At 40.4% G+C, this 23,474-nt stretch overlaps 1 protein-coding gene and 1 long non-coding RNA gene across 2 annotated transcripts in view; one reads left to right on the top strand and one right to left on the bottom strand.

Annotated features, from left to right (window-relative positions):
* Positions 1-23,474, top strand: part of dnajc1 (DnaJ (Hsp40) homolog, subfamily C, member 1) — a 292,850-nt gene that overhangs the window by 942 nt on the left and 268,434 nt on the right. The gene's annotated exons all lie outside the window — the stretch shown is intronic.
* Positions 4,976-20,743, bottom strand: LOC134343627 (uncharacterized). Its single transcript, XR_010017294.1, has 3 exons — positions 20,631-20,743; positions 10,962-11,052; positions 4,976-5,651 (listed from the first exon to the last, which is right to left on the bottom strand). It is a non-coding gene; the product is annotated as an uncharacterized LOC134343627 (long non-coding RNA).

Genomic DNA, 23,474 nt, shown 5'->3' with positions numbered 1-23,474 from the left:
AAAGAGACGTAAATCTTGCGGTGAAAATAATGAGTCTCTCGCTAATATAGAGCTTTGGAATTCTGTGTCTATTATCGGTACAACCTTGGAGTCGCAATTGCTCTTCTGTAACAAGTAGAGTATACGAAAGTGTAACATATGTCAAGCAAGCTGGGTATATTTTGATTTTCTCACGATATAAACAAAAACAAGAAATAAAAATTGCTAAGAAATATTCTTCAAGTATTTTCATCTCTGCTGAAAATGCATAAAGATATCATGATTGTGCGATGTTTAGAGCTATTTGTTTTAGAATCGTTCATTTTAAAATCTATTGGTTTTATTATAAGTTGTTAAGTTTTCAGGCAGCCATCATGAGCTCAAGATATAATAAACTAAATTAAGATTACATTAAAAAGAAGGTATATGTGAAAAGAGCCAATTACGATTTCTTAGCACCGTTCATTATAGAATTAGAAGGAAAGGTATTTATTTCTCCCAATCCTTTGCCGAATTTAGAGAATATGCAAAAAGGACATCAAACTCGTACATTTTCAATAAACAGAAATCCTACTAAATCCTAGTAGGTTTCACTAGCTGCAATCTCTTTCTTTCTCACTGTTTATTTGTTTACTGTCAAAATAACAAATCTACTTTAAATATATGCTTGGAAAATACTTGCAAAAGTTAATCTTCTCACCTTAGCACTTGAGTTTGTCAATGTCAGAATTTTTTATCGTTTCATTTTTGAGTTTTACTTAAATATCATTTCATTTTACAAGCCACATTGCCACAATCTTAACCAAACAATATTTATGATAAGCAGTATAATTAACCAATTACGGTAAGTACATTATACTTCCTGAACTGCAATACATCCAGAGCTTGTGATAGACGCTAAGTACAGGTCGTATTGCTAAGCGCTTGTCTTTGTGGCGTATTTAATGGCACTTGAATTTTATCAGTAAACTTCAAAATCTGAAATAATGTAATCCTCATTGAAAGTGGCAGTTATGACATGAAGGTTCATAGTTCAGCCCTAAATTTAGGAGCAGAAAAGTTTACATTTGTATCTGCATTGCCTTTCTGTACGCTTCATTTACAAAAGGCATTGCTGTATTTCATGACCTGTAGGTTTTTATATACAAAGTTTATATGGGAGAAATAAAAAAAATACCGAAGTAGTTGTTGCTTATTTAAATAACATTATATCCCTGTAAGTGCAGAAGCATTTATTAATGAAAAATAAATCTAAAGTACCTTATTAATAATGAACACAAGAGATTCTGCAGACTCCGGAAATCCAGTTTATTTGTCTCATTAGCCTTCATGGACGACAATACCTTTCATTTAAAGGGTAATTTTTAAAAAAAAATCTGACCTTTAAAAGTATGTAACAAATAGAAGCAAGACCAAGCCTTATCCCTGCTTGAACCTCCTCTGCCATCTAGTTGGATTATCGCTGATCTGTTGTCTCAAACCTTTTCGCATGATATCTTATGTATTGATAACTAGGGTTTTCCAGGTGGAGCAGAACCTTTGCAATACCGGTGTTAGAAACAAGGGGCGCACACGTTAATATTTATTACACCCAAAACCAGTCACTCCAATTCAAACAGGTTCTTGATTTTCAAACAAGGAAGCGGCATAAAGCATCTCATATGAAGTACCACAACACAGCAAACTTCCCAGATATCTTTTCTCTAGCTACAATTGATAGTCTTTAGTGATCTATTTAATAACTCTATAGTCTAAAGCACTAAACCCTAGATTAAACCAAAATGAAATATACATCACTTTAAAACGAATTGGTGGTAGAAGGAATCCTTTTCTGCTGTACCAGCATTTATCAAAAACAAGAATTTATGCGAGTTACCTTCTTTATCAATATCATTCCTGCTGTAGAATTTTACTCGCAGATAATTGAAAAAAACAAGTCAGATATACTTACTTTACGAGAGAGGATGGATTAAAATTGCAGCATTTATTTAGGTTAGCTATAAAATGCAGTAATAATTCTAATAAATTCTAGGAAACTAATCCATTCTAGGTAAGTTTCATCTTAATTCTGTATTGCATTTGAGGCATATAACAAGCCTCCGCGCGCCGAAATGGAACCATTTAAATCCCTTAATCTAGTCCAAAAAATATTTATTAGTTCTGGTGAGTACAGCTGAGCCCTAAGTGTGCAGTTTCGAGAGGAGGAGTTCGCATAATTAGCATAAGAATTGAAATGAAACCTTCACAATATAATCACTGTGAAATAAGTTGATCCCTTTCAACTAACTAATGCTGCAGAGAACGAGAGATTCTGGTTATGTCGTCCAATTTAGAGAACATTGCGATGTCATAAATTACACGCTGACATGTCCATGAAATATTTGTGTAAATTGATAAAGGTAAAATCGGATGACTATCAGCAACACACGCACAATGCTGGAGGAACTCAGCAGGTCAGGCAGCATCTATAGAAGTGAATAGATCGTCGACGTTCCGGGCCAGACCCTTTACCCAATCCGGATCTCAGTCCTGGTGAACGACCTCGGCCCAAAACGTCGACTAATATTTTCATTTCCATAGATGCTGCCTACCCTGCTGAGTTTCTCCAGCATTTTGTGTGTGGTGCTCTGGATTTCCAGCATCTTCCGATTATTTCCAGATTGTCTTATGTTTAATACTATCAACCAACCTGCTCATCTGATAACACTGGAGTAAGTAAATGTGGAAAAGAAAGAATATATCTTCTTTAAACTGCAGTTGTTTTGAGAAAACAGCATCAACCTCACGATATTAAATTAAGTGTTTATGAGAAAGTTTCTTGAAGTATTTCAACGTGCCTGTTCTTTGGACTAGTTAATGCTTGATTGATCTTAGAATTCCTTTCAAAGTTTGAGGCACAACATTAATCAAAACTGGAACTTGCCGGCCGTAATTTTATCAGCCTCTACCACATCAGATATGCAAAACTGTGACAAAGTCCTGGAAGAATTATCATTTATATTCTACACTTGAATACGTTTCCGACGCAATTAAAAAACACGATACTGGCATAGAATGGAAAATGTTGGGGGGGGGGCTTTTTTTGCATTTAAATAAAAACACAATCGAACTCATTGCGTAAGTTATAACCAATGTTAAAATATTGTGACAGATTTAATGCTGCGTTCTGATCAAGAACCGCACTCCAAACAGTCATCTGTATTTTTGCTTCAGGCCCCGAGACCCCTGCGATGGATTTCCAAGATCTACTGGATACTTAAAAAAAGATTCCAGCATTATTGTTCTTTGAGAACATGTTCTCAAACAATGCCATTTCGTGTTTTCCTGCCGTTTACGATACACATTGATACATCTAATAATAAACCAGTAGGAATTGGCGATAGTTAGGGTTTCAGAGATAACTTTCAATCAAGTAATTGGAGGAGACGTTAAGTGGGACTTGAGTTATTGTTGGAATGTAACGTCATTGTTTCTTGTTTATTCATTGGATAGATACTTCGTTTTTCAATTAGTTTTAGCGAATACCATCTGGTATTTCAGTTAGAGACAAACATAAATGAATAATAGAATTTCACATTCTAATGTAAATAAATACTTCTAAAATATTTTCTACAATTAAGACCGCAGGTTTTGAAGTTGGCTTTTTTCAATCTATAAAACCATGAGATTATAAGACATAGGAGCAGAATTGTTGCTTCAATCTATTTATTTGTACATTAGCTGAACTTCTCAATTCAATATTTAAGATGAGCCAGTGGGATATTTAGAAACGTCCCAAGTATTCAAAAGAACAAAAGATGAAAGCCAAATTAACTTTTTTTACTCTCCCTGAATTTCTGTAGAATGCTTGTTTCTGTAGAATACGTTTGTTCTCTAAGCATTCAATTTATTTCAAATCCCCTTTTAATCAACATAAACTATCAGAGAGATGTTTCTCGTCCGTGAACAAATCTTGCGTTCCCACCTTTTCCCTGAAATCTGATTTCGCATTGCTTGATTCCAAATTGCAAGTGTCCCCAGTGGCCAAAAGTATTTCATTTCGGATTGGGATAAGAAATAAAAACAATTATTGGCGTAAATGATGCAATCTAGAACTTTGAGTGAAGCTGTGCTTTCATTACAAAGCAGGAATCCGGAAAAGTCAGTTAATCTCTGTTCACATATAAATCCGAGGATTTCCAGTTCACTGCGTGTGTGTGTGTGTGTGTGTGTGTGTGTGTGAGAGAGAGAGAGAGAGAGTGAGAGAGAGGAGAAAGAGAGGAGAAAGAGAGGAGAGAGAGAGAAGAAAGAGAGAAGAGAGGGGGGAGGGGAGAGAGAGAGAAGGAGGGAGGGAAAGAGCGAGCGAGCGAGAAAGCGAGATTAGAGATAGAGGGGCAGGGAAACAAAGTTGCATATGTGTGAATGAATCAATCACGACTTTGTCTGTCCAATCATCATCAGTCTAGCTGTAGATTATAATATGTTACCTTTAAAGAGAAAACTGTGTTAGGGCTGTCTCGCGACATGGATAGCAAAGAGAAAAAGTGAAATGCAACATGAACCGAGTTTGAGCATACCGTACTTTTCACCTCCCAGACAGTATTTCCGGTAATGAACTGCCCTGAGACGCGGCGTTCCAGATGCGTATTTTATCATTCTGATAGGCGAGGAAATGATTTGGCGAATAACTCTCAGGTACAACTAAAGGGGCCGTACATAATGATTACAGAACAGTTAAATCGTTCGGCGTTTTAACGACTATGATTACGAACCTAACGTAGAGGCAAGGAAAGAAATTTTAAAAAGCTTCCATTCCTTACAACATAAATACTTAACTATTTGAGAGGAAAGGCATCTTCAATGATTTAAATATGTTGAACCTACAGGGAATTAAAACACTTGAGCAGATAGTTATCAAATAAAGTAGAAATATAATATCCGATAATGATTTTTAAACTATAAATATAATTTACAATGAGAACTAATTTGATCAATCAGATGATTTGTGTGGCCGTATTTTACTTGAAACACAAAGTCACCAGTCAGACGCATTTCCGAGATTTATTGGCAACAACTGTTTGACACTGTCAGATCACAGTATCGCACAAATAGAGCCTCCAGGGCTAGCCTGAATTAGATCACGCTGAGAAATTCTATCTTTAAAGCTAACTTTATAGCAAGAACGCTCTTATTTTTGGGGAGTGATGGATGCGAACAAAGGACAGAGAACTTTCACATAGTATAACGCCCTTTCCCCATCAGCTTCGCAGTCAATGAATTCGGAAGTAAATCTAGAGTTATCAACCAGCGAACCTCATGCTTCAGTTGAAAGGTATTTCATTATCACCGACAATTGTAACTAAGGCATTTAACACTCTTGTTTCATATGTTATTGGTAAACAATACAGATCTGGCCACGCAGATTTTACACTGAGGGGCATAACACTTAAGGACAGAAAGAATCTCTGGATAGAGGGAAAAAAGTAGTATTAGTATTCCAAAATGTGTATTCTTAAGATGATCTTCCACCTTTGTTAATCGTCTACGTGAGCTTGGCAAGAAGATTCGTTTTCTTTTCAGGACCGTTTTCTCCCCAACAATTGGGACTGGTGGATTTTCATTACATTTCGCTCTTTGTTGTGTGCATTCTTTGAAGCATCCATTTGAAAGGGACGAGGAAATCAAAGCAGTTCCTAGGAATTTCAAATGAAGGTTTTAACACGTCTGCTGTATTTCTATTTAAATATTCATATTAATGTATATTTGATCATTAAACAGCCCGAACCTTATGCACGATTTTCAAGGCTGATGTAGTTTGATGCCGAATCCACATAGTATTTTAAGATATAACACGAGAGTTCTCCTGCTTGTAAACTTCATCGATCGGCCGCGCCTGAGCTTGCTTGGTAAATAATTTTACAATACGTACTTAATCTATACAGAGTATATAGTCACCGCTTCTCCGGATCATTCTGTTTTACTGGAACAAGTTGTTGTTGCTCCAAAGGCGTTAAGTTGTTCATAGCCATTACTTATAATTCTACCTGCAATTATCAATACTCGAAGAAAGTAAACAGCATTAAGACTATTTAATGCCAATTTGTCTTAGTCTCGGCATTTCAATCCACACGGTATCTATAATTCTATTCGCTTTAACATGTAGCGTTTCATCGCACTTCGTATTCCAGCAATTGAAATTAGACTCTGTTCATTTCCAAAGTCATTTTATCTGTCGTTATTACCTTAGCAGCGTCCCGGATTTATATCATTCATGCCTAAAAGACTATTTAGTTCTGACCCATATGCCGCTTTGTAGATTAGTAGTTAGGATCAAGAAGGCATCCATGTGATTCCACTGACAGACTGTCAGTATTTTTTCGGTGTAAGTAACATATCTGAGAGCTGTTAATTTCAGCAGAGACCACAGTGCACAGAACAGGAGGCTGCCAATGCATTGACTGAATTACTTAATTTCATTTCTGATCTATTCTTAGGACTGAAAATATACATATGAACAGATGTAGCATAAATATGCTTAGACATATTGCCCTTGAGCAACTACTTAAGCCGTCTGCATAAAATGTGGATTTTAAGGGTTTTGAAAGAAAACTCTATAGTATATTTAGAATCAGTTTGATACAAACCCCCTTTGCAGTTCTATCTGTTCAGCTATCATTTAAAAAAAAACATTTTTAAGTCAGCCAACATGAAAATGTAACAATTCTGTGTATCACTGAGTTCCACCATAGACACTATAACTACCAAAAACTAATTATTGTTAACTTTCCTATATCTTACTGATAAAGGTATTTTTTAATATTTAAATTGGGTTTAATTAGAACAGGAGAAAGTTATTTTGGGGAAATAACTTTTAATGACTATATGGTAGGACTGAATAAATGTCATCCAAATGTGTCAAGGATTGTTATTTTAACTTTGGATTAACTCATTTTAACTCATGCTATTTTTTTCATACTTGTAACACATTACTGAGGTCATAAGCGTTCACAGTCTAAACAAAAATTCTTTTGTCCATCATCCCAAAGTAGCATTTCACAGCAGTGAGAATTTAATTTGTGCAAGTACATGAAATATACCTATTTCCAGTGGAATTATAGAGAGCATTTAATTGCAATAAACAATTTTCAAAAAGATTCTGATGTTACAGTAGACTTCCTCCATTTGGAAATATCCAAATCCAGTGGAATTTTATAAGTATATTAAGGGAAGAAAGAATAACGAGAGGGAATAGGGCCCCTCAGAGCCAAAGAGGAGACCTTTGTGTGGAGCTGCAGGAGATGGGCAAGGTTGTTAATGAATTTTTCTCCTCTGGTTTTACCATGGAATAAGGCATGAATACTTTGGCACTAAAAGAAAATAAATGGGGAGGTTCTTAGCAATAGTCTTCATTATTGTAGAGGAGGTGCTGGATGTGTTAAAAAGTGTGAAGGGAAAGAAATCTCAAGGACTTGACCAGGTTTATCCAAGAACAGGATGGAAGGCTAAAGAAGAAATTATGGGAACCCTGGCTGAGACTTCTGCATCATCATTAGCCAGAGACCGGAGCGGACAAACGTTACTTAAGAGGCAGCAAAGAAAAGCCTGGGAACAATATCCCACTCAGCCTAACATACATGGTATGTAAGTTACTGGAGAGGATGCTGAGGGGTAAGGTATATGTACATCTGGAAAGACAAGTGTTGATCAGTGATAGTCAGCATGGCTTTGTGTATGGGAGATCGGGTCTTACCAGCTTGTCTGAGTTTTTTGATGAAGGTTGATGAAGCCAGGGAGGGCGACATGGCTCATATGAACTTTAGTCAGGCCTTTGAAGATGCTCCACAAGAAAGTTCTGAAAGGTGAGACGGCATGGGATCTAGGGAGAACAGGTTAATTGGATACACAGTTGGCTTGATGCAGAAGGCAGGAGGTGAAGGTAGAAGATCTTTTCTCGGACTGGAGGACTGTGGCTAGTGGCGTGCCTCAAGTCGTTGCTAGGCCCATTGTTGTTTGCCACCTATATTAACCATTTGAATAAGAATGTACAAGGCATCCATGTTTGCAGATGATACTAAAATAGATGGTATAGTGGTCAGTAAAGAAGGTTATCAAAAGTTACAGGGAATCTTGATCATCTGAATAAGTGGGCAAATGGAGTTTAATTCAGATGAGTGTAAGGTGTTGCATTTTGTAAAGTCAAATCCAGGTATGAATTTCACAGTAAATGGCAGGGCCCTAGGGTGTGTGATAGGACAGAGGGCCCATGGAGTACAAGCACATGGTTCCCTGAAAGTGGAATCACAGGTTGACAGGGTGGTGAAGACAGCTTTTGGTCCATTGGCTCTCATCAGTCAGGACACTGAGTATAAAAGTTGTGAGGTCAAAGTGTGATTGTACAGGACACTGGTGAGGCTGCACTTGGAATATTGTATTCAGGTTTGGTCGACAAACTGAAAGGAGTGCAGAAAAGGTTTATAAGGGTGTTGCCAGGACTTGAGGGACTGACTTAAGGGGAGAGTTTGGACAAGCTAAAAGTAATTTATTATAGTACAGGAGGCAGAGAGATGATCTTATAGCAGTGTTAAAAAATCATGAGGAGTAAGAGTGAATGCACTGAGCTTTTCCCCCAGAGTTGTAGTATCAAGAACAAGAGGGCATAGGTTTAAGGTGAAATTGAAAAGATTTAAGAGGAATTTGAGAGACAACTTGTTTTCACGAAGTGTGGTATATGTGGAATGAGCTGCCAGAGGAAGTGATCAAGGCAGATACAATAATGAATTTCAAAGGACGGTTGGACAGGTAGATGGATTGGAAAGGTTTAGAAGGCTATTGATCAAATATTGGCAAAAGCTTGGTCTGGGCTTTCTGGTCAGCATGGACCAGTTGGGCTAAATGGCTTGTTCCATGCTACATGACTCTATGACTCTATAACTATAAATATCTTTCAGCAGAAAGCAGCTATTAAAGCTTCTTATATTCAAAATATGAATTTTTTGCAGCAACAGTAATTTGGATTTCACATAGCTAAGAATTCACACAAATATTTATGGAAAAAGACAATGATGTGTGGAAAACAACACAAGGTTTTTAAGATTTTACTTGATCTTACAATCTACTTTGTTATGATCTTGCATTTTATTGTTTACTGTATTACACTTTCTGAAGCTGTTACACTTTATTCTGCATTGTTGCTGTTTACCTCAATGTACTGTGTAATTTGACTTGTATGAACAGTATGCAACTCAGGCTTTTCACCGTATCTTGATACATGTGAACTAATACCGATACTATATGTGTACGTATAGACTTTGTATAATACTTTTGCTCAAAGAATTAATTGCTCCCTTGTATCAGAGAAGAATTTAAAAAGTAAATTGTAAAACTCAAACTCTGCAAAAGGTATGAGTTCAGGCAGAGCAGAACTTTCTAACAGACTGCCAGTGATTTCATTTTTATAGAGATCCTTGTGCCACATAGTTGAAATGCTGCCCTGATGACAAGCATATTCATTCCCTGTTCACCACTGGAATTTTTGAGTTCATATTTGGCTCAGAACGTTAATGAATTCAGGAGCCAAGTGCTCTCGAAGAACCTAATCTGTGCATCTGTGTGAATGCTACTGTTACTTGTCATTTAATGAAGCTCTTCATGATTCCTGACATCATTTTGTGATGGTTGAGAATAGCTTCAGATGAGCAATTAGACAGATTTGGTTTGGCCTTTTTTATTACCATGAGCATGGACGATTGTACACATTGCTGGGTTGATGCCATTGATGCATGGGATTAGAAGGTTGGAGGAGTGATTAGTTATGGAGCACACAAATGAATAAGTTAGGGTCTCTTTATTCCTTTCCATAGATGTTGCCTAACCTGCTGAGCTCCTCCAGTATTTAACCACAACCATATAACAATTCCAGCACGGAAACAGGCCATCTTGGCCCTTCTAGTCTGTGCCGAACTCTTACTCTCACCTGGTCCCATCTACCTGCACTCAGCCCATAACCCTCCATTCCTTTAGGATGTTCTACGAGTCTGTGGTGGCCAGTGCTATCATGTTTGCTGTTGTGTGCAGGGGCAGCAGGCTGAGGGTAGCAGACACCAACAGAATCAACAAACTCATTCAAAAGGCCAGTAATGTTGTGGGGATGGAACTGGACTCTCTGACAGTGGTGTCTGAAAAGAGGATGCTGTCCAAGTTGCATGCCATCTTGGTCAATGTCTCCCATCCACTACATAATGTACTGGGTGGGCACAGGAGTACATTCAGCCAGAGACTCATTCCACCGAGATGCAACACAGAGCGTCATAGGAAGTCTTTCCTGCCTGTGGCCATCAAACTTTACAACTCCTCCCTTGGAGGGTCAGACACCCTGAGCCTATAGGCTGGTCCTGGACTTATTTCCTGGCATAATTTACATATTACTATTTAATTATTTATGGTTTTATTACTATTTAATTATTTATGGTGCAACTGTAACGAAAACCAATTTCCCCCGGGATCAATAATGACTATGACTATGACTACTACCTATCGCAGCATCTGTAGAATCTCGTGTTTATTGGTTAGCGTCTATTGATTTTATCGTTCCCATTACAATTAGCCATTTCCTGGTGTCATGTGGAATCAATCCAATTGTTTGAAGACTGTACCATGTGAATGGACCTCAAGGAGAGGCCCAGAAGAATAATTATATGCCAGGCTCTGTCATCACTGTAGATCAGAGGCATTCATAGTGAAATGGGGTAGGAATAGGTGGGAGGGGACAAACAAGGACACAGGTTCATCACCCCTACTTCCCCAGTAATTATTACAAAATTCTTGAAGATATAGTTGGGCACATTCCTTCAAATCAAGGATGCACAGGTGTGTCCCTGATAAACTTAAATACCCGTGCCTGCCACTGGTGAAGGTAATACCATGAGCCAAGCCTTTCTTCTCTCATTGTTTTCTAAATTGTTCACCAGCATCCAAAAACTGATATGGTAAGATGAGGAACTTACCATAAGCACCGGGAGGAAACCCACGCGGTCATGGGGAGAACATACAAACTCCTTACAGAGAGCAGCAGTGAATGAACAGGGGTCGCTGGTACTGTAAAGCATTGTGCAAAGAACAGTAGAAAGAAACGATCAGTGAAATGGCATGGCTTTAAGGTGTAAAAACAGACAATAAAGGTGAAGATTAGCTGCGAAAGATCAGCTTTATTTATCACATAGACATCAAAACACCAATCCTACGAGAAGTAATGGATACGACCCAGTCCATCATGGGTAAAGCCGTGACAATTTTTATCAATGTATGAAAGAAAGCATTATGTCTGGATGCATAACTATTTGGTATGGCAACTGCTCTGCACACGATAGCAACAAGATGCAGTGAGTTGTGGATGCAGCTCAGCATATCACAGTAACCAGCCTGCTCTCTACAGACTCTGTCTATACATCTCACTGCCTCTGTAACCCAACTGCCTCAGCCAGCATAATCAAAGACCCCACTCACTCTGGGCATTCTCTCTTCTCCCTTCTCCCATCGGGCAGAAGATACAAAAGCCTGAAAGCACAGACAGCTTCTATCCCACTGTTATCAGAATCTTGAACCAATCTCTTGTATGATAAGATGGACTTTTTGCCTCTAAGTCTATCTCATTATGGTCCTGAACTTCATCGTTTACCTGCACTGCTCTATTTTTGGTAGCTTTTTCACTTTATTCTGTATTCTTATTGTTTTACCTTATTCTATCTCAATACACTGTGTAATGGTTTGATTAGTATAAACAGTATGCAAAGGCAAGCTTTTCCTTGTATCTTAGTATATGTGACAACAATAAGCCAATACCAATACGCCACTGATCACAATCTTCCTATCACAAGAAAAACTACACTGGACCAATACCAAAATACCAGTTCAATAATCTGTTTGAAGTTGGGTTGCTTGGCTGTGTTTGTCATATGCTGCTTCCATTGTTTAGCAGGTACATAGCACCATGGTGCAGCTTCAACAATTTGTCAGTTCATGCTCAAATAGACAGTTTGTTTTACAGGTACATAGATTACAGAGAACATTATTGCAGAGAACTGGCCCTTTGGCCCACAATGTTGTGCCAACCTCTTAACCTACTTTAAGATCAATCTAACTCTTCTCTCCTTCATAGCCCTCCATTTTTCAACCATCCATGTGCTTATCTAAGAGGTTCTTAAATATCCCTAATGTATTTTTCCTTACCACCACTCCTGGTAGGGTGTTCCTTGCACCCACAATTTTCTGTGTAAAGAACTTACCTCTGACGTTTCCCTATACTTACGTCCAATTACCTTAAAATTATGCCCCTTGATTTCTCCATTTCTGTACTGGGAAAAAGTCTCTGGGTATCCACTCGATCTACGCCTATTGTTATCTTGTACAACTCTGTCAAGTCACCTTTTATCCTCCTTCACCCCAGCGAGAAAAGCCCTAGCTTGCTCAACCTATCTTCATAAGACATGCCCTATAGACAAGTCAGCGTTCTGGTAAATCTCTTCTGCACCTGCTCTAAAGCTTGCACATCCCTTCCTATAATGAGGTGACCAGAAGTGAACACAATATTCCAAGTGTGATCTAATCAGGGTTTTATAGAGGTGCAACATTACCTTGTGGCTCTTAAACTCATGTTGTTTCCCAAGCCTGGCTTTTCTGCATTTCTCATCAAACCAAGTTCAATTGGCTTGTCAATTTAGGTATAGCCATACCTAAATTGTGGGGCAGTCATCGAGGAATTGGAGCTCAGTTGCAGACAACACAGACAAAATTATGGTTAAGTAATACTGAAATTTTACTGACAGTACTCACTTACATAGATCAGTTAGCATGTTTTTTTGTTGTGGGAAAAACACCACAAATACTTTTTAAGACTTTCTTTATTCCTGCCAGTAATGGCATCGTCTTATGTCTCTGGAACAGCTTCTTCCACCAGGCCTTCAGACTGCTTAATTCATGCTGACACAACTGTATTTCTATGTTATATTGATTATCCTGTTGCTGTCCTTCCCTAGTCATCATTCTTCAGGATGGTGCTTGGAATGATTGTCTTGGAGTGGATGGAGGCTGCTGAGGCATGTCATCTGCCATTGTGTCCAGCCTGATCCAGCCACGGGAGCAAATCTCACTGGCCTGCTAGCTCCCTCAAACCAGCAGGATGGACTGTCCCATGAAGACCTGTGTTGGCTGTCTATCACTCCCATCATTCTTCCTTCTCTCTAATTGTCAGTGACCCCAGAGACAGGCTTGTCCATGATGTCCCATTCCCCCCCACCACCCCGAACTGTCTCTGTGCCACTTCGTTACTTCCAATCCCAAGTGGACAGAGTTAGTGTGTGCAAGGAAGCCAGTGAGTGTTGAGGGAAGGAGCAGACCAGGTAAAGATGCCAGATGTCCTTCCCTGAAGAAAATCAATAAACCAAATATAATTTTGTGACAATCTGATGTGTTTTTTTTTCAATCATCATTGTTATTAAGGCCAGTTGTCACGGTCCCGACCGTTAATTCCCCATTTTCTCCTAATTCCCTTTGATGGCGACCCACCTGGTTCTCATCAAGACCTGCAGCATAAAAACCCCGGCTTTGCATCCACTTGTTGCCAGATCGTTGTTTAGCCAGTGTGTTAATTAACGTTCCCGGCCACTTAGGATTGTGTATTCTAAGTTTTACTTCAGTACCGAGGTTTACATGGGTAACTCTGTCCCTCCATGTCAAGATAAGGATTCTAAGTTTTACTTCAGTATCGAGGATTACCTGTGTAACTCTGTCTGTCCGTGTCAAGAAAAGTATTGTCTACCACTTGCCTTTCTACGCTTCATGTCAAGATAAGGGTTGCCTGCTGCCTACCTTTCCATTTGCCGTTCAACTCCAGCAACGCTTCATGTCAGGTTCCAGCTATGCTCTCGCCCTGGTCTGCATCCTAACCCTTCCTCCGTGCCAGTGCTCTGCGCTTGGGTTCGCCCCGTTCCTTGCAACACCAGTTACTTTACTCCACATCATGAACTGAATTTTACAGCTGAATGGGAGGATTTGAACTCACTCTTTGGATTAGTTTTGGCCTCTGGATGACTCAGTTAATTCATGCACTATCACTGTGCCCATGTGGACCATTTCCTCACGATGAACATCACCTTCCCTGAACGCATTGAAGAACCAGATGGAAATTTACAGCAGTTCAATGATTTAATGAATATCACTGTTGATACATTTTGCTCTTTATCCCAAATCTGTTGGTTCAATTTAAACAAAGAGAGCACACTGAGGAAAATGTAACAAATTCTTATTACCTCTCTGAAAGCTCTTTAATCCGTAAGCATTCACTGAAGCAGTTCTTTGTCCTGACATTATGAAGCTAAATTATTTGTACCTTGAAGCATGCCCCTAATGTAAACTTGCAGAGAGCACAATAGAGGGAATCGAGATTAGGCGGAACTCCATGAGACTGATCATCTCCCAGGTGGAAATTCCATCGACCCAACCATGTCCCCTGGCTTCAGAAGTGAAAGGGGCTTTGGAGGATAGAAGGTGCGATAGAGTAGAGATCCCTCATCAGAATTGCCTTGCCTCCTCTTATTAACTGTCCTGGAATTTAACAGTTGTGATGAATCCAATGATTGCTATGGGAGAGGAGATTATATGAAGTTATTTTGCTTGTTTGGGGAGTTTAGGTGGGTATAGGTGTTCGATATTGATCTTTAAATTAAACAAAACATAGAATAAGCTGGGAAAGTTATCACAAGGGTCCTTCTCAACTGCCTGTGGCAGAGGAGCTCCTCCCAATTTTCTTGACCTTACAAAAGGCTTTGTTTCCTTTAGTCCAGTGGGAGTATGGAGAATCCTTGCCAATTTGTATTACTGATCAGAGCCTCGTTGCTAGGAATGTTGACCTGGGAGAGGACATTGATAGTACCTTGGAGGCCCACAACTAAAGCATACAGGAGGTTTGCCTGTGTCCACTACCTTTATAAATTTGTTACACAATAACAGGCAGGCAGTGACTTTGACAAGGAATCTGCTAATGGAGAGTTCAGTCAAACAAGGCTGCATCTTCACACTCACATTTGCTTTTGAAATACAAAATGGTGGATAATTCCTTGGAGACTGATCAAGAATGTGCTGGGAAGCAAGTGAGAAGCTTGCTGTGGCCCTGGCAGTGATCTTTGTCTTCATTAGCCACATGCAAGGAACCAGAAGACTCTGGAGGATAGCTAATGTCATGCCATTATTTAAGAAGGGCATTGAGGATAAGCCAGTGAACTATGGGCCTCTGAGCCTTTCATCAGCAGTGAGGAAATTACTGGAAAAGATTCTAAGAGATTAGATTTATATGCATTTTGAAAGCCCAGCACTGACTAGGAATAGTCAGCATGACTTTGTGTGTGGGAAATCATGTCTCACAAATTCAATTCAGTTTTTTTTAAGATGTGTTTAAGAGGATTGACAAGGGCAGGGGAGTAGACGTTGCCTCTAAGACTTTAGAAAGGCTTTTGACTAAGTCTCATATGGTAGACTGGTCCGGAGGTTAGATTACATAGAATGTCAGGGGGGCCAGCCAACTGGATTAAAAATTGGCTTAGTGGAAGGTGTCAGAGAGTGGTAATGGGAGGTCGTTTTTCAGATCGGAGGTCTGTGACCAGTGGTGTACCACAGGGGTCAATGCTGGGTCCTCTGTTGTTTGTTGTCTATATCAATGATTTGGATGAGAATGTAGGTAGCATGGTTAATAAATTGCAGATTACATCAAAATAGGGTTGCAAAGGACAGTGAAGAAGTTGTCTAAGACTACAACTGGATTTAGACATCTGGTAAAGTGGAAAGGGGAATGGTAAATGGAATTAAATTCCAACAAGAGCAAAGTGATGCACTTTGGGAAGTTAAACTAGAGGAGGAAATACACAAGCGAAGGGTTGGGGTGCTGGGCTGTGCTGGTGAAGAAGGCATGTGGTGTTCTTGGGTTTATTCACCAAGACGCTGAGTACAAGAGTTAGGACATCTTATTACAGTTGTACAAAATGTTGGCTGGACTGCTTGGAGCACTGTATGCAGGCCTGGTTACCAAGCTATAGGACAGATATGATTAAACTAGAGAGAGAGAGAGAGCAGGAAAAAGATTCACAAGGATATTGCCTGGATGGAAGGGCTTAAGTTATAAGGACAGTCTGGCTCTGTTTTTCCTGGAGCAAAGGGGGCTGAGAGGTGACGTGACAGAGATATATAAAATTATGGGAGACATTGATTGATCTGTTTCCCATGGCACAGGGTGGTGGGGGGGCAGGAAGTGGGGGTAAAGCTAGAAACCATAAATATAAAATGAGAGGAAGGAGTTTGAAAAGAGACATAGGAGACTGCAGATGCTAGATGCTAGACAGGCATTTTAAAGGGGTAGGGTGAGCAGCCAGAAGTCTTGGCACGTACTGGCACCAATGACATAGTTAGGAAAGATGAGGAGGTTCTGAAGAGATATTCTAGAGAGCTAGATAGAAAGCTGAAAGCAGGGCCTCCAGGGAGGTAATCTCTAGTTTGCTGTCTGTGCCACGAGCCAGTGAGGGTAAGAGTAGGATGATTTGGCAGATGAATACATCTGACGAACTGTTGCAGGTGGCGGGGTTCAGATTTCTGGATCATTGGGATCTCTTCTGGGGAAGGTGTGACCCGTACAAAAGGGAGTTGGGTACACCTGAGGTGAACCCATATCCTTGCGGGCAGGTTCGCTAGAACTGTTCAGGAGGGTTTAAACTAATTTGGCAGGTGAATGGGAGCTGGTTTACAAATAGAGGCAATGTGTAATGAGATTGCTAGCAAGGGCAGGCTGATGATAGGGCAACATTTCATGTCAATGGAATGAGTTGCAATGTAAAAAGAGGATAAAATCGAAAAGGGTGAAATCAGAACTGTAGGTGTATATCTGAATACATGCAGTATATGGTATAAGGCAGATGAACTTGTAGTACATTAACAGATTGGCATATATGATGTTGTGGGCATCCTGGAATTGTGGCTGAAGGATTATAGTTGGGAGCTTAACATCTAAAGATGGGCATTGTATCAAAAGGATAGGCAGGTAGGCTGAGATGCTGGGGTGGCTCTGTTGGTAAAAAATAAAATCAAATCATTAGAAAGAGGTGACATAGGATCAGAAAGTGTTCAGTTGTTGTGGGTAGAGCTAAGAAACTGCAAGGGTAAAATGACCCTGATGTGAGTTATATACAGACCTCCAAACAGTAGCAAAGATATGGTCTACAAATTACAACAGGAGAAAAATGCATGTCAAGAAGGCAATGTTATGATAGTCATGGGGGAATTCTATATGGGAAAATCAGGTTGGTACTGGATCCCAAGAGGGGGAATTTCTAGAATGCCTATGAGATAGCTTTTTAAAGTAGCTCATGGTTGAACACACTAGGGAACAAGGTATTCCAGACTGGGTGTTGTGCAATGAACTGGAATTGATAGAAGGCTTAAGGTAAAAGAACCCTTAGGGGAAAAGTGATCATAATATGATTGAGTTCACCCTGAAATTTGAGGAGAAACTAAAGTCAGATGAATCAGTATTACAGTGGAGTAAAGGGGATTACAGAGGCATGAGAGAGGAGATGGCCAGGAAGGGACGACAGCAGAACAGCAATGGCTGGAGTTTCTGGGAGCAATTTGGAAGGCACAGGATAGATACATCTCAAAGAAGAAGAGGTATTCTAAAGCCAGGATGATGTAACTGTGGCTAACAAGAGAAGTCAAAGCCAACTTAAAAGCCAGAGAGGGCATATAACAGAGCAAAAATTAGTAGAAAATCAGAGGATTGGGAAGCTTTTAAAAAACAACAGAGGCAACTAAAAAATCAAAAAGAAGGTAAAGATTGTATATGAAGATAATATTAAAGAAGAGACCAAAAGTTTCTTCAGATATATAAAGGGTAAAAGAGAGTCAAGAGTAGATATCGGACCATTGGAAAATGATGCTGGAGAGGAAGCGATGGGGGTCAAGGAAATGGCAGACAAACTGAATAAGTATTTTGCATCAGTCTTCACTGTGGAAGACACTGCCGGTATGCCGGAAGATCGGGATTGTCAGGGGACAGAAGTAAGTGAAATTGTCATTATGTGGGAGAAGGTGCTTATGAAAGTGGAAGATTTGAAGGTAGATAAGTCACCTGGACCTGATAGTCTACACCCCAAGGTTCTGAGAGAGGTGGCTGATGAGATTGTGAGGCATTTATAATGATCTTTTAGGGATCAATAGATTCAGGCATGGTTCTGGAGGACTAGAAGATTGCAAATGTTATTCCACTTTGCAAGAAGGGAGAAAGGCAGAAGAAAAGAAATTATAGACCAATCAGTCTGACCTCAGTGGTTGGGAAAATGTTGGAGTCGATTTGTTGAGGAACTGGTTTTTGGGGTACTTGGAGGCACATGATAAAGTAGGCTGAAGTCAGCATGATTTCCTTAGCGGAAAATCTTGCTTGTCAAATCTGTTGGAATTCTTTGCAGAAATAACAAGTAGGATAGACAAAGGAGAATCAGTTGATGTTGTGTACTTGGGTTTTCAGAAGGCCCTTCATGACGTGCCACACATGAGGCTGCTTAAGAAGTTAAGAGCCCATGATATTACAGGACAGAGATTAGCGTGGATAGAGCATTGGCTGATTGGCAGGAGGCAATGAATGGGAATAAAGAGAGCCTTTTCTGATTCGCTGCCAGTGACTAGAGGTGTTCCTCAGGTGTCTGTGTTGTGATTGCTTCTTTTTACCTTTTATGTCATTGATTTGGATGATGGAATTGATGGCTCAGTGGCCAAGTTTGTGGACGATATGAAGATAGGCCGAGGGGCAGGTGGTTTTGAAGAACCAGGAGAGGCTACAGAAGGACTTAGACAGAGTAGAAGAATGGGAAAAGAAATGACAGATGGAATATAGTGTTGGGAAGTGTATGGTCATGCACTTTGGTAGAAGAAATAAAAGCTTAGATTATTTTTTGAATGGAGAGAAATTTCAAAAATCTGAGTTGCAAAGGGACTCTGGAGCCCTCATGAAGAATTCTTTAAAGGTTACTTTGCAGGTTGAGTCAGTGGTGAGGAAGACAAGTGCAATGTTAGCATTCATTTTGAGAGGACAAGAGGACAAGGGTGTAATGTTGAGGCTTTATAAGATACTGGTGAGGGCTCACGAGGAGTATTGGGAGCAGTTTTGTGCCCCTTATCTAAGATAGGATGTGTTGACTTTAGAAAGGGTTCAAAGGAGTTTCACGAAAATGATTCCAGGATTGAAAGGCTTGTCATATGAGGAGCGTTGATGGCTTTTGGCCTGTACTCACTGGAATTCAGAAAAATGGGTTGGGGATCTAATTGAAACCTATTGAATGTTGAAAGGCCTTGATAGAATGGACATGGAGAGAACGTTTCCAATGGTGGGGGAGTCTGAGACTAGAGAAATGTCCATTTAGAATGGAGATGGGGAGGAATTTCTTTAGCCAGAGAGTGGTGAATCTGTTGTCTGAGGTGGTTGTGGAGGCCAAGTTATTGGATGTGGAGGCCAAGGCAGAGGTTGATAGATTGTTGATTAGTCAGGGCATGAAGGGATACAGGGAGAAGGCAGGAAATTGGGGCTGAGAGGGAAATTGATCAGCAATGATGAAATGGCAAAGCAGACTCCATGGGCCAAATGGCCTAATTCTGCTCCTATGTTTTATGGTCTTATATCTGGAGTAAAACACAAAGGAGCTGGAAGAGTTCAACAGGTCAGGCAACATCTATCTTGGGAAATGAACTGCTGAAATTTAGGGTCAAGACCCTTTTTATGTTGCTTGAGGCAAAAAAGAGAATTGAAAGGTAAAATTTTCATTTGAGAATTAGTTGGTTTTTAGAATGAGCTGCCAGAGAAGATCAGAGAAGTAAGAACAGCAATTGAAGTTAAGAGGCATCAGGACAGTACCCTACTGTTAATTCTCAACACAAAATGCTAAAATGTAACATTTCATTATTCTTGGAACTACATCACTTTTACAAAGGCAATCTCACTGTGCATTAACACCCCATACAAACCAAAATCTACTTTAAACAGTAGGTTCTGCAGATGCTGGAAATCCAGAGCAACACACACCCTGAGAGTGGCCTCATAATTCAATACTTCACCTGCAAATCTGTTGGTGGTTGTCTATTGTATCCCATACTCCCGATGAGGCCTCCTCTACATTGGTGAGATCGGACATAAATTGGTGGACTGCTTTGTCCAGCACCACCACTCTATTGACTGAAAGCAGAATTTCTCGGGGGCCAAACATTATAATTCCTATTCTCATTCCTGTTCTGACATGTCAGTCCATGGCCTCCTCTTTTGCCACGATGAGGCCACTCTCAGGGTTCAGGAGCAACAGCACATATTCCATCTGGTTAGCCTCTAACCCGGTGACATGAACGTCGATTTCACCTTTTGGTAATCTTCTTTTCCCCTCCCCCTCCACTGTTCTTCTATTCCCCACTCAGGCCTCTTACCACTTCTCATCTGGCTATCACTTCCCTGGTGCCCCTCCTTCTTCCTCCTTCTTCCTTTTCTCCTAAGGTCCGCTCTCCTCTCCAATAGATCCCTTCATCTCCAGCACTTCACCTTTCCCACCCACCTGGCTTCACCTATCGTGTTCTAGCTTGTCCCCCTTCCCCTCCCCCACCTTTGTATTCTGGCATCTTCTCCTTTCCTTTACAGTCCTGAGGAAGGGTCTTGGCCCAAAATGTCGACGTTTTATTCACTTCCACGGACACTGCCTGACATGCTGAACTCCTCGAGCAGCTTGTGTGTGGAAATCTATTTTATATGTTTTAGGATGACTCAGTGGGATGTACTGCTGAGCATGGTTACCAAGGAACGTTGCCACTGAATCTCATCTGTCAACTAGATACTCCAGTGGTAATCATTCCAAAAGATATCTCAACCTGATTCACTGCAGAGGAATATTATCTTGTGAATGATTCACAGATATTAACTGCCCCTTCTGCCAACTAATACAATGTCCAAAGTTCAGTAAATGCAATGCAAAAATAACATTAGGGGAAGTGTAAGATAAAATGCACAGTCTACATCCAACAGCACAGCTAAAACCAGAATTTCATGTGCAGAAGTGGAAGAGCAATACTAAATCTACCCTTTATCCCACCTCCTGTTTAGTAAAGAATATTAGAACACTATAGATTCTATCCTCCATCAATAAAAGTATTCAACTTCCAACTGTTTCTTGCAAAAAAAAGTTATAATACTATATATAAACAAACAGATGTATTTACTGTCTGAACATTTTTTTCTGCTTCTCCAAGCCCTTTGCAATGCCCAACTTGAAAAGTTTCTTTCTATCTGCAGCATAGTTGGGGTTAATTTGAAAATGAAACATTCAAGCATCGTCACATCACCTGCTTCAATGCTCATTTCCAATATCTTGACCATTTACTGATGGTTGAATCTCTGTCTTCTACTTTCTATTTGTTTGGTACATTTGCCTTCAGTGGCTGAGGCAGTGCGTATAGGAGTTGGTGCAATTCTACAAATCATGGAGGAGTCTAAAATTAGAGGGCTTAGGCTTAAAGTGAGAATAGAACTATTTAAAGGAGATCAGAGGGGCAAGTTTTTCATGAATAGTCATTGTCATACTTTATTGATCCCAGGGGGAAATTGGTTTTCGTTACAGTTGCACTATAAATAATAAATAGTCATAGAATCATAAATAGTTAAATAGTAATATGTAAGTTATGCCAGTAAATTATGAAATAAGTCCAGGACCAGCCTATCGGCTCAGGGTGTCAGACCCTCCAAGGGAGGAGTTGTAAAGTTTGATGGCCACAGGCAGGAATGACTTCCTATGACGCTCTGTGCTGCATCTCGGTGGAATGAGTCTCTGGCTGAATGTACTCCTGTGCCCACCCAGTACATTATGTAGTGGATGGGAGACATTGACCATGATGGCATGCAACTTAGACAGCATCCTCTTTTCAGACACCACCGTGAGAGAGTCCAGTTCCATCCCCACAACATCACTGGCCTTATGAATAAGTTTGTTGATTCTGTTGGTGTCTGCTACCCTCAGCCTGCTGCCCCCAGCACACAACAGCAAACATGATAGCACTGGCCACCACAGACTCATAGAACATCCTCAGCATTGTCCGGCAGATGTTAAAGGACCTCAGTCTCCTCAGGAAGTAGAGACGGCTCTGACCCTTCTTGTAGACAGCCTCAGTGTTCTTTGACCAGTCCAGTTTATTGTCAGTTCGTATCCCCAGGTATTTGTAATCCTCCACCATGTCCACACTGACCCCCTGGATGGAAACAGGGGTCACCAGTACCTTAGCTCTCCTCAGGTCTACCACCAGCTCCTTAGCCTCTTTCACATTAAGCTGCAGATAATTCTGCTCACACCATGTGACAAAGGTTCCTACAGTAGCCCTGTACTCAACCTCATCTCCCTTGCTGATGCATCCAACTATGGCAGAGTCATCCGAAAACTTCTGAAGATGACAAGACTCTGTTCAGTAGTTGAAGTTCGAGGTGTAAATGGTGAAGAGAAAGGGAGACAAGACAATCCCCTGTGGAGCCCCAGTGCTGCTGATCACTCTGTCGGACACACAGTGTTGCAAGCATACGTACTGTGGTCTGCCATGAAGAGGACAGTGGGTATAAGCTACCAGAGGAAGTACAATTACAACAGTTAAAAGACATTTGAAAAGGTACATGGATAGGAAATGTTCAGAGGGATATTGGCCAAATGCAAGCAAAGACATCAGATATTTGGAAAGGAGGGTGGAAGAAAGAAAGCAAAAGAAAAGTTTTAAAAATGAATGAAAGATTCATTCAGCTACAATAGCAAAGGAATCTGAAACAAGTTTAGAAAATGTTGGAAACATTCAATAGGTCAAGCAATATCTGGGAGAAGAGACCAAAATGCAGAGCAGTGGAGATATTTACCACTGAGTGATCACTTCAATAATAAACTGCAAAATAACAAGCCACAAAGGGCCACAAAACAAGGGAGAATGGATACTGAACATGGTAAGACAACAAGATAACTGAAGGCTAGGAGCAACTGGTTGATGCTGGCTGGTTTGATGAGTGAACAAAGGCTGGGTTGAAATAGGCTGCAGATGATGAGTCGGAAACAAGTGGCAAATGATTCCTGGCAAATGACTGAGAGGTGCCTGCCTGTGCATGCCAGACAGGACCCCCCTCCCTAACTTTACACGGGCGCAACCTGATTGGCCAGGACAACAGGACAATCTAGACTGGTTCAGTGGAGCTCCTTGATATGTGGTAGATCCAAGATGAAACTGGATAGCACCCAAGACCTCTTCCCAGTACCCTTCCCAGTTGATCAGGTACTGCAAATCTCATCCATGAGGATGTGATTCTATTGTCCAGTGAACCGTGTACACTGGACCACATTTCACCATCCGAGGTTCTGGAGGCTCAGGCTCAGGTGGGTTCAGTGATCCATGGACAACAGACTTGAGGTAGGTTATGTGCAAGGTAGGTG

Source organism: Mobula hypostoma, chromosome 3 (assembly GCF_963921235.1).
Source record: "Mobula hypostoma chromosome 3, sMobHyp1.1, whole genome shotgun sequence".
NCBI classification, from domain to species: domain Eukaryota; kingdom Metazoa; phylum Chordata; class Chondrichthyes; order Myliobatiformes; family Myliobatidae; genus Mobula; species Mobula hypostoma.
The sequence above is the reverse complement of the archived record's forward strand: the minus strand, read 5'-3'. Positions and strand labels throughout refer to the sequence as shown.